This window comes from Tympanuchus pallidicinctus, unplaced genomic scaffold (assembly GCF_026119805.1).
Source record: "Tympanuchus pallidicinctus isolate F22 unplaced genomic scaffold, pur_lepc_1.0 scaffold3, whole genome shotgun sequence".
In the NCBI taxonomy this organism is placed as follows: Eukaryota; Metazoa; Chordata; class Aves; order Galliformes; family Phasianidae; genus Tympanuchus; species Tympanuchus pallidicinctus.
In genome coordinates, this window is record NW_026294747.1 from 60,035,880 (window position 1) to 60,047,234 (window position 11,355).

Genomic DNA, 11,355 nt, shown 5'->3' on the forward strand with positions numbered 1-11,355 from the left:
ACCAAGTATTGCTCCAATACCAGTTCCCCAGTGTCCCCTCACAGTGCTGAGTAAATTCATTGGGCAGTATGAGTAACGTGTTCTTTTTTTGCTATTGTAAACCTGCTGATCCACAACCATTTTATATCCCCAAGTCCACTGAAGAATCCATGACAATGCCAGAGATCTGTTGGTTTTCTCCCTTCCACCTCTATAAGTTGGGCATACAAATGTTCTTGGATGCCCCATCTGCTGTTGATGGAAAGCGTGTGCAGAAAATACACTGGAGAAACTGTTCAAGAAAATGTTATTCAACAGGAATCATTATTTATGTGATACTGCCAAAGATAGCAAGATTTTAAGTCATTGGTTGTGTATGAATTCTTTGGACAATTAGAACCAAAATGTACACACCACTGTGCAGGCAAAAATTCCTGTATGTTTTTCATTTAGGACTTGGTATTGTATGTTTTTCTCCTCTTCTTGTGAGCATCTATGTTGGAAAAGTCAATGCAAATGAATCTTTAGAGAATCAGAAAGCAGTGATAAACTAGTTGGCATACACTCAGTAGGTATCAGGCAGATTTATAAATGCCTCCAAAGCTTGGTAAGAAAGACAGATTATCTTTAATAAAAATGCACTATAAAACCTGAATCAAGACAGTTATCTTTTTTCCAGATAGGAAAATGAAAGACCCTACATCAAGATCACATGGCCAGTGGAAGAGACGTTTTAGAAAGTGATTTTTCATATTAACCAATGACTTAGCATCATCTATTTTCCCAGACAGTCTTGAGGTCCACAGAGCTTCAGGAGGGCACCGAAGAGATAATGTGAGAGATGATATGCAGATGACAGCAATATCCAGACAGGCAGTCTGGAAGAAAAGAGTGCAGGTTTTACATGTAGAAGGAGGGAAATTTGTCTGACAGGTGGCAAGTGTAGCATCAGTAGTTGTCTCAACACAAACTACTACAAAAGAAAATACCTATGTAACTTTTATTTGTGCAGTGGATTCTGGGAGGAGACCTGGATTCCATAAACTACATCAGTTGAAACATTTGTAAAATAATATATCTAGCACTGGAGACCACCTTTCAGGGAAAACATCCAAACACTGGAGTTAGATCAAAGGAGAGCTGCAAATGCAACCCAAAGTAGGAAAATAAATCTCTCAGTGTGAAGCCTAAGAAGCTTAACTTTTTCAGATTGCTGTATGGAAGGCTAAGGCATAATGCCATTTAATGAAAAAAGCTTCTGGTTCACCACCAGTCCCAATGGCTCCACCTGGAAATATCTTGCCCATCCCCGGGAGAATGGAGAAATCTTGTAGCAGTTTTCATATGTGGCTCTCTGATAGATGAAAGGGACTGAACTAGATAATATTGGAGTTCTTTTCCAACCTTGGTTATTCTGAGATTCAATGCCCTTAAGTATTTACATTTTGAGATAGGGTGGAGCACCAGAATTTTCTATCCAAAACCTACATATTTTTGCATGTTCAGGCTGTCCAGATGGCAATCCATTATTCCTTGAGATCTACTTGGCATCCTTCTTTCTGTGTCCACAAAGCATCCCTAACAAGTCTTTCTAATTACTCTTTAGGAGTGAAAGAGAGAAAATGCAAACAAAATAATGCAAACTGTCAGTCCATTGGAAAACTTAGCATCTGCAATATTATGCACTCTATTGATGTAAAATTGTGCAGTTTGCATCATTACTGTGTGCTTCCAGGCCCATTCCAGTCTTCTTATGCAGTGCAGGGGAGAGACGAAGGAAGACAGAATGTGATATTGTTTGTAAATATTATTTTAATTACTTTGACTCATGGTCTCTGTTGGTACCAGTCCCTGTCATGGTGTGTCAGGCAGAGAAGGAAACGGCTGTTTTACACCATTGCAACTTATTGTCACGAACATCCAGAATTATGAAGTTGATTTAATGATCTTTACAAAGACAGAGAGCATTGGAGATTCAATCTATGGTTGGTCCTTATAGCTAGATGGCACTAAGAGGACTGCACTCTGCAAAGCAGGGTCAGTGTTCTCAGAGGGTCAGAAATCAAGCTTCAAGCTTATGTTTGAAGCAACACAGGAACTTTACCATGTGGGTGCAAAAGGTCTTAGTGAGCTTTTCATTTTAAGAGCAGTTATTCAGCAAGAACTGCTGAGATTCAACTGGCATTCACATCTCAAATAATTTGTGCAATGATGCCCCTGGCCAAAGCTCCACCTGTATGTGCAAGCAACAGTGTCCAGGTGTTTCTTTTTTGTTTATTTCCAGTGTGATTCATTCTGTCAGAAGACTTCTAATACTTCTCCAAAAGGACCTGGAATATAATTTAAACATTTTTTTCTTTTTAATTTTTTCAGTTGTGCATCTCAAACTCTTTTTGTGGCAACTCGTCATCTTTTTTGGGCAAACTTTCAAAATCATAGAACCACAGAGTCATAGAATGAATGGGTTGGAAGGAACGTAAAGATCTTCTAGTTCCAAACCTCTGCTATGGGCAGACTGCACAAGGATGTTTTTGTGCTATATGATGGTCCATATAAATATTCAGGTTGTATGCATTTTACAATTACCACTGTATGAAATAATTCATCTCTTTCTCCCCATCTATTTTGATTGTTTTAATTTTCTACTTTTTTTTGTTTTTTTTTGTGGGATCCCAAGCTGTAGTGATGGTCAGATGTTTGCCATGATCGTTATCATGTAGTGAGAGAGTTGAAGGTTACTCACAATATTTATTTCACTTTTAATTAATTGGCTCCAATGTTGATAGCTTTGCTGGTGTCATCGTGTTCTCATTTAGAGATAACACAAGACATATCAAAGGATTACACTCCTGACATATGAAATTGGCTTCAGATGAACAAGATTCTCAAACCTGGAAAGAAAGAGCGAATCTGTTTGTTAAAAATGAGGAAGAAAAAAAAAGAGAAGACAAAAGGTGAAAGAGAAAGGAGGATTTGCTCAAGAAGGGAAATGGCTGTGTGCAGATTTCACCAACTGCTGTTCTTCCAGCCTATCCAAAAATGGGAGCTTCAGAAATTGGCACCTTCACTTAAATGAGAAGACAGTGGATAGGAGAACTTCAGTACAAAAGGTGCCTTAGGAGCTGATGTCAGTGAGCACAACGAGTATGGAATCATAGAGTCACGCAATGGTTTGGGTTGAAAGCGTGAGCAGTGCTATGATGGCTGTGCCAGAGACAACTTCTGCAGCCTCTTAAGAATACAGAAATATTTAATGCTATGCAGTTTCTCAATCTGAAATATTCACTGGTGAGATTGATTGCCTGATTTAAGCCTCTTCCGAGTTAAGCACAGAGTTTGAATCGATCATCTGAAGTCCATCTACAGACAATGAAGGAAGACCAACACCTTCTGGAAGTGGTTTGTGTCATCCTGCTCTATGGCAGAGGAAAGGTGGAACCTCCTGAAGGTGGAGGTCATTACATTTCCTCTTAATCCACCCTACTGACCCTTCAGACCTTTCATGTACAGATCACAAGGGGATTTTCAGGATGGCTGTTACAGAGCAAATGGTCATTACCTCTCTTGCCATGACTGTGCAAATGCAAACGTAACTGAATGCAAGCAGTTTGAGGCTCTATGGAAAAACCTCAAATCTTACCCCAAAGACTACCAAATGCTTTGCCTACACGTGCCCCTGTGCTTGGAACTTACAGATCTATAGAACTGCTGAACAAGGCTCCTGAGACTCCATACACTTACTGTTTGTGCTGGTTAATCAGATGGCTATAAGTACTGTTCCCTGCTGAAAAACAAGCAACAGAAAACTGAATCAGTCTCTAACACTGCATGTCCACGGGACCATAATCCATTTCCAGTTCTAACATATGTCATTGGAACAGACCATGTTGGCAGATCTTACTACTTTCCAAGGCCACGCTGCTCTTTCCTTGTTCAGGGAGCAATATGGTACATCCTGATAATAATTTCTGACACAAACAAACTTGAAGTAAAAAATCTGGTCAACACTGCTTAGCGGTGTCCCTGGTGTCATGCTTCCCTAGTGGCTGTGTAAAGATGTTCATTAAGCCAAGTGCCAAAAAATGTATTTCTTTCCACTGGGTGTAAAGGAAACACGTACAACTGACGTAAGGCTAGCTCTCTGAAGTCAAATGAATCTCACAGTTGTTAAGGATTTTCTATTGTTTTAAGGCTTATGCATGGGTAAGTTGTGATAGATGTGTCATCTCTTGGTGTAAATCAAACTTTGAGTTTTCTGCTCCCATAAACAAGTGAGGGAAACGTCATAGAAATTAGGAAACTGCAATAAGTGTGTAACTTCTGGAAAACTACGTTTGAGATGCAGATATCAGTGACTGATTGCCAAAACTGAGCATGTTTACTGCAATCATTTCTTCCAGGCTCTTGTTCTGTTGTGATGCTGTTTAGTTGTTTTCTGTCTTCAATTGTGGAGCAGTGAGCAGGTGTTGAATTTGCAAGCATTATTCAGTTATAAGATGTGGCAGTAATCTGGAGGTGCACAATTAGAGTTTGAGGTGGATCTTCTGGATTATCAAACTGGTCTGATGTATAACGGATGCTTTCCTAGAGAGAAAATGCAAGCATTATAACCGTATGAATAAACAATATAGAAGAACTTTGTTTATAGATAAAGAAAAAAATATAAAACCAAATACATGGGGCTGTAAGCAGATTAGTTGTCCAAACAAACTGCTTCAGGAGGAGCGTTATAAGTGTTAACTGGAGATGGAGGAAAAACTGAACGATCTCCTAAATTTCTTTATTAACTAAGGTGTTCTGACACAGCCCTCTGCCAGGCATACCAGCGCTCTGCCTATGGACACTGTGTTTTGTTGCTTTATTTCTGCAGCCTGTGCTAAGGTGGTGAAAGACTCTGCTGCTGCAGTGGGATCCCATAGATTTGACACCTCCCGATGAACTTCACTCACTGCTGCTGCGTGATAACCCTGACAAAGTTCACCTCAAGGGTTTTTCCTGCTTGGGAATTGGGTCGGAAATTTCACCTCAAGGTCTACATTTTATTTTCACATCATCTCAACAGCCAATGCCCTATAACTCTTGGCAGCTATAAAAGAAATGCGTGATCACAAAGCAGCCTCTGATGCTGAATCAGCATCTCAGACAGTGCCAAAGACAAGCTGTGAGCTGAGCAGCTGAGCTGTGGTGAAACAGACCATAGAGGAGCAAGCAACAGTGGAATCTGGGTAACAAAATCATGAAAATGTGCCTAAAACCTTCCTGCCTCAAAACTTAACACAGCAACAAACTAATCGGCGGTGCTCCATTGCCGATCTCAATGGCAGCTCCTGGCAGTGGAAGACTGGATGAGATTTTCACTACAAACAAATGAACGGTGATCCATACTGAAAAGTTTCCTACTGCATTAACAATGGTTTATTCACCTCCTGTGTTTGTAACGAGCTACTGAGGCTTTCATTAGTGCACTCACTGGTGTGTCATGCCCGGTATTCCTGGCAGATTTTATGTAACACAATGTGCAGGGCAAAAAAAAAAAGAAAAGAAAAAAAAAGAAATTGGTCAACCTCCCAGTGATGCAGTGGGTGCAGGAAACTCAACAGCACAATTGTTGCTAAATATGTTTGCTTAGAAAAAGAATAATGCTTGGAGTTTAACCCTCAGCTCAGTGGTATTTTCTAGGATTGCCAGAGAAACAGGTCATTCTACAAGACAGCACATGTGTGAGGACAAGATTTTATTCTGCACTGAGGCAAAGGACTCATGCTCCCCTTTCTGGCAAAAATGTCTTGTTCCTAAAGTATATTAATGCTTGCTAGTCTAAAACGGATATTGGGATGTTAATGCTACAGCAAATTGCTTGCTGCTGAGAGCAGAGCGTGTAGGTCTGTCCCTAGCATAAGCTGGGGGAGAGGAAATACCTATTTTGGAAGTCACCATCAGATAAATGACTGGATGAGAATCACCTCAACCATTCCCTCTCCCTAAGTCTTCACGCTGTGCAGGTGGTGTGAAGGGATCACGACCCCCAGTGCCTCCCCTTCTGGAGGGGCTGGGAGGTGTGAGAGAATCAGGGTGAAAAGAAATCTGGTTCCTGGTGCAGGCTTGTTCAGTGATTGTCTGGGAAATTCCCTTTTGTCTCCCAGTTGGAAGATGGTCATCTTTGCTATTTCATGTCACAGAAGTGTCAAAAAAGGACACTGACACAATTGCCAGCTCTACAGCCCTCATGAGCGTACAGATGGGGTTTCCAGAGAAAGGTAAATGTTTATTTTGGAGCTAGACAGCCTGGGAACCCCAAATACTTCTGTGAATGGAGCCAATGGAGTGTAGACATTTAAAGCCAAGCAATGTGATTGCATCCTGACCGTGCCCACACCCTGCATGAACTGAGAGGCAGCCAAAGGACGCCAGCTTGGGTGGAGATGTTATCATGGCAGACATCCACAGTGAGGGCAGATAAATGCCATCCCTGGGATTTCCATGTACTTGTAGTGAAAAAGTTTGCTGTGCCAACACATTAACTGCTGTATTTTTTGCTTTGTCAGGAAGCAAATAGCATCTTCTCTCATAGGAGAGAACAACTGCGAATGAAAGTTGACACTCCTGAGTGATTTTCTCTTTTGGGTGCCTTAGATACAGCTTCCAAGAGGAAACCATTGTCTCATTGCTATCTTCTCTGTCTATAAATCTGGACAAAATTGGGCATTGATGTAAATATGTTTACCTCTTCTCATATTGCATTTCCTCCATTATTCATTTTCCCTTTGTGTATTCACACAATGATTGTATTGATGTATTCACACAATGCGATGTGATATGATTTCTCTTTACTCTCACATCTCAGAGCGAGGAAAGAAAAGAAAAATGAAAAGAAGGAGCAGAAACAGGGAAGTTTCGCAGTAAGGGATGTACAGATTTATTTATTTTTTCCTAAGAAAGGGAAAAGCGTGGACTGTCTTTAGAACCTGCTTTGATTTCTCTGAATTGTAAAATACCCAAATTAAAATGAATTGTGTGGACATCGTGCCTTGGAATCTTGCCTGTCATGGGGTGATGCACCGTCTCAGTTCCTGGCACACTGGGTGATTCATGTGGTTCATAAATAACCACTGATCCTACCGAAGGAGTTCCTGAGAACTCAGATCCAGCTCCACAAAGGGGCTGAGCTGGGCAGCTCAATAAGAGGATATTGCAGACTCAGAATTTACTGCAAAGGGAACCATCATCCCAAAAGTGGGGAGGGGGATTCCCAGCACTCAGCATATGGAGCAAGTGGGTGCTCAGAGCAGCTGACAGCAAATGCTGAGGAAGGGGATGTGTCTGAGATATTTCTTCTTTCCTAGTTTTAGGAAATCAGGACAGATTCTTCTCCTAACCAGAGAGTGGAGTTCAAGAAGCAGCTCCTGAATATTGGTGTAAAACTATAGATGCCAGTGTCATTCTCATAGGAAACTTTGTCTTCTGAGTTCCAACTTTCTCTACGGAGAGCACTGAACAGAATACATGGGAAGACATTTTCGTTCCATCTAGAAATGTGAGAGACTGACTTTTACAAGGCCAGATAGTGACAGGACAAGGGGGGAGTAGTCTTAAACAAAAAGAGATATAGATTAGATGTTAGGAGGAATTTTTTTATTCAAGTTTTGAGTCAGGTTGCCCAGAGAAGCGTGGATGCCCCATCCCTGGAAGGTGCCCAAGGTCATGGATGGTGCCCTGGGCAGCCTGAGCTGGTGGGGGGCAGCCAGCCCATCGCAGGGGTTTGGGACTGGTTGAGCTTTGAGGTCCCTTCCAACCTGACCATTCTGTGATTCTGTGTTGGAACACAAATGCACAGACCTTCCAGCCTGGCTTTGATTTTCTCCAGAGTGGGAAGAAAGTCAGTGATGCCTCAGGGGCGTGAAAATCTATGGGCAGAACAGAGGAATTGCTCTTGCCTCCAAGACTGCAAACAATATAGTTGTCCTAGCAATTGATAGTGGCCCCCTAGTATGCCAGCAGAGGTAGAGGATATGAATTTTTTCCAAAGGGCAGAGTAACAGTAGTTTGCTAAATTTCCTCTGGTCTCTCTGGTTGTTTTGCCTCTGGACCAACATGCATTCCCTCTGCCCTTCAACTTTGACTGTTCTTTCACCTAAGTGGAAAATTCCCAGAGAGGTCCTTCAAGCCAAGACCAAATTTGCAGTCACTAACATTTGTTTCTTGTTCAAATAGTAGAGAGATCCTGCACAACCCGACTTGTGGGAGCACAGAAAAAAAGCCTACCACTTAACCAACAAGTACATTTGTTTTCTGGCTGAAATGTTAAGTGAGGATTGTGCTACAGCCCTTTAGAGCCTGATTTGTTTCAGACAACAGATGAGTTGGCCCTGGGATCTTGGTGATTAAATTTCCATTTCTGTGACCTTGATTTTTTGCTAAACTCTCTCAACTAATGTTGAGAGTACACTGATTTAAATCATCTGTGAAGAATCACTCATCAGCTCAGAAGCTACTTTCTCCCTCTTGTTCCCATCAGATATGTTCTTCACTGCCTGTCTTAAACACTTACATAAGGTTGGCAATCATCTCTATTTCTAGATACATAATTCCAGAAAACCCAAACTCTACCTCCATGCATAATTTGGCACAGAAGCTTTAAGTCATGCCTATAAAAACTTTCTGCGCTCACCCCAGATCATCTGATACTACAGACAGTGGATTTTGCCCTTTTTTTGCTTTGTGGTGGTTTATGGACACCGAGTAGATGGCCCTTGGCCAAGTGTTGGGATATTTTCTGTTAGCCTGAGTAAGATGGAGTGGAGATCATTTTGTGGCAAAGGGGATATTGCGAGTTGAGGGCTGATTAGATCTGAGTGGTGGAGGACACTTCTGAGCAGGCACTGTCCTGGGATTAGCCATGGTGCCATTGGACTCCAGGCATGTCTTGGGTTAAATCTTCCACTGATGAGTTGCTGCTCCACTCTTGCCTTCTCTCTTCTCTTTCCTACTATGCTTACATATTGATTTAAGTTATTGTCTCTGCTGATTCCCTCAATTTTATGTGCAGAATACTTGTTCTTTTGCCTCCATCTCCCCTTGGTGGCTCATCTATACACGCAAGACAATGTCTGCTGCATGTCTTCACATAGTACTGCTATCACCACCATGTCAGCAATTAGTTAACAAGACAGCAGTGATGATCATGACATCATTCACATCAGGTAAGACTGGCTAACAGCTCCCCAGATGTTTATATTCCATGTTTATATATAACAGTTGCTATTTTGTTTCAGCTCATTAATATATATATATAAATATATTTATTGTTTCTAAGTCTGTATGATAGTGTTAGTCATTAATTGTCTTCTGGTGGCATTCCAAGATATGAAATGAGGGGTGGGCAGAATCTACAAAGAGATCTTGATGAGTCCCAGGAGGAAAATAAATTAACTAACTCTAAAGGAGGGAGACCAATTTATTGCTCTTGAGGAGCACTGAGTTTGTGCATTGCCCACATATGCCAAAGCTATCTCACAAAAAACTGAAGGTCTTGCTTGCTCCGTACCCCATCTCTGTTACTTTACTCCCAGGGATACCAAGGGGAGACTGAATGAATCAAACAGGCGTCTGCAACGCTTCCCCAGAACATTTTCCTGGCTTCTAGTAATTTTCCTTTGAGGGATTCCTCCTCACCTTATCAGTACGGGGACAGAGGTTGTTTGGTCATCCAGACCCTAATTGTAGGAAGAAGTGAGTAAAGAGGGAGTTTCCTGTGGACACAGTGAATGGGATGGGCAGCTCCATCCCACAGGTGCCAATTTGGGACGCATGGAAAGTACTTGCTCTTGTAAACTATTCATAGAGCTCTTCTTTCCCGGAGGTGTGTGATGTATGCCTTGGGCATCTGGTGCTAGGGCCAGGGAAACTGGTCACGTATGATCTTCAGGTCTTGGGAACAGTTTGCAAAACAGTAAACAAAAAAGTTCTGCTGAAGGGAACACAACCAGCCTCAACATTTTGATCTTAAAATTCCACCGTGAAATTTGTCTAAATTTGAATTTTGATTCATCTGTCACCTTATGCCTCATTGCAGTTCCACTGTAATTAGAAGGATGAAGCCAATAATTAATTTGTCCCTATTTCATTGTTCCTCCTCCCCTTTTTCTTTTTCTTTTTCTTTTTCTTTTTCTTTTTCTTTTTCTTTTTCTTTTTCTTTTTCTTTTTCTTTTTCTTTTTCTTTTTCTTTTTCTTTTTCTTTTTCTTTTTCTTTTCCTTTTCCTTTTCCTTTTTCTTTTTTCTTTTTCTTTTCCTTTTCCTTTTTCTTTTCTTTTTCTTTTTCTTTTTTTTGGGGGGGAGGAGGGGAATTTGTGCAGTGCTGTTGTGCAAGCACATTATAAAACAGAACAAAATAAAACTACTTATTCAGAAAATCAAAAACATCTGAAGACTAGAAAGAATAAGGACATAGGGACAATGGCTGAGGATATCCAGATTTTTATTCAAACAGAGCTCTGCCTTGAATCTGAATCATCTTCAGAAAGATGAATAGGCTTTAAAAAAGTCACCTGTCGATTATCTAATGCTATCCAGCTGTGTATTTGGTTTTATTCCTATAGTGACACATTAATTAATTTAAGCGCAATTTAGAAGTCGGCAGCGGCACATCGAGGGAAGAAGAAGAAAAAGGAGGAGGCGGAGCGGTGGGATGATTTTAAGCGCTCTTCTTTCAAGACTTGTGCCTGGGGATTTTGTTTCTGCTTCTGGATCGACTGCTGCACCGCTGTAAGTCCGAGGAAGCCCCCTGGCTTACAGAATGAATTGTCAGCAGCCGCTCAACCTGCAGCGTTCTGAGAGCACAAGGGTTAATCCGAGGCATGCACACACGTCCTGCCGCGATAACGCCCCGAGCGATGAGACCTTTTGCTCCAGAGGATATTCTGGCTCTGTCGGGTGATTCATTTTGTCTGCAAAATCAAGCATGTAATGCCTCTTCTCCCTTGCACTCCCCTTCCGTCCCTGTTTCAGTCTCCCCGGTGACAGCTGATGTTCCGCTGCGCTTTCACTTGCAGGACCCCGAGCAGCTGCTTTGCGCTGTTTGGGAAACCCTGAGATTACGCAAATTAAATAATAATAATGAAAATAAATATATCCCTCAGCACCCAAATCATGGCTGTGGGAAGCTTCCCTTTGCTGCTGTGTCTGATCCGATTTACGCAGCGGTCACGGAGGTGGGGAGCGAGCCCTGCCTCAGCCGACTCAGATCAGTGCACGTTGCTCTCTGTCTGTCCGTCCGTGGTCAGGATGGCCAAAACGCACCCGGTCCCCAGGGTGCCAGCAGGAGAGACTTGTCTATCTGTTTTCAAGTGAAACAGGGATCTTTCCATCTCTAGAGCGCGG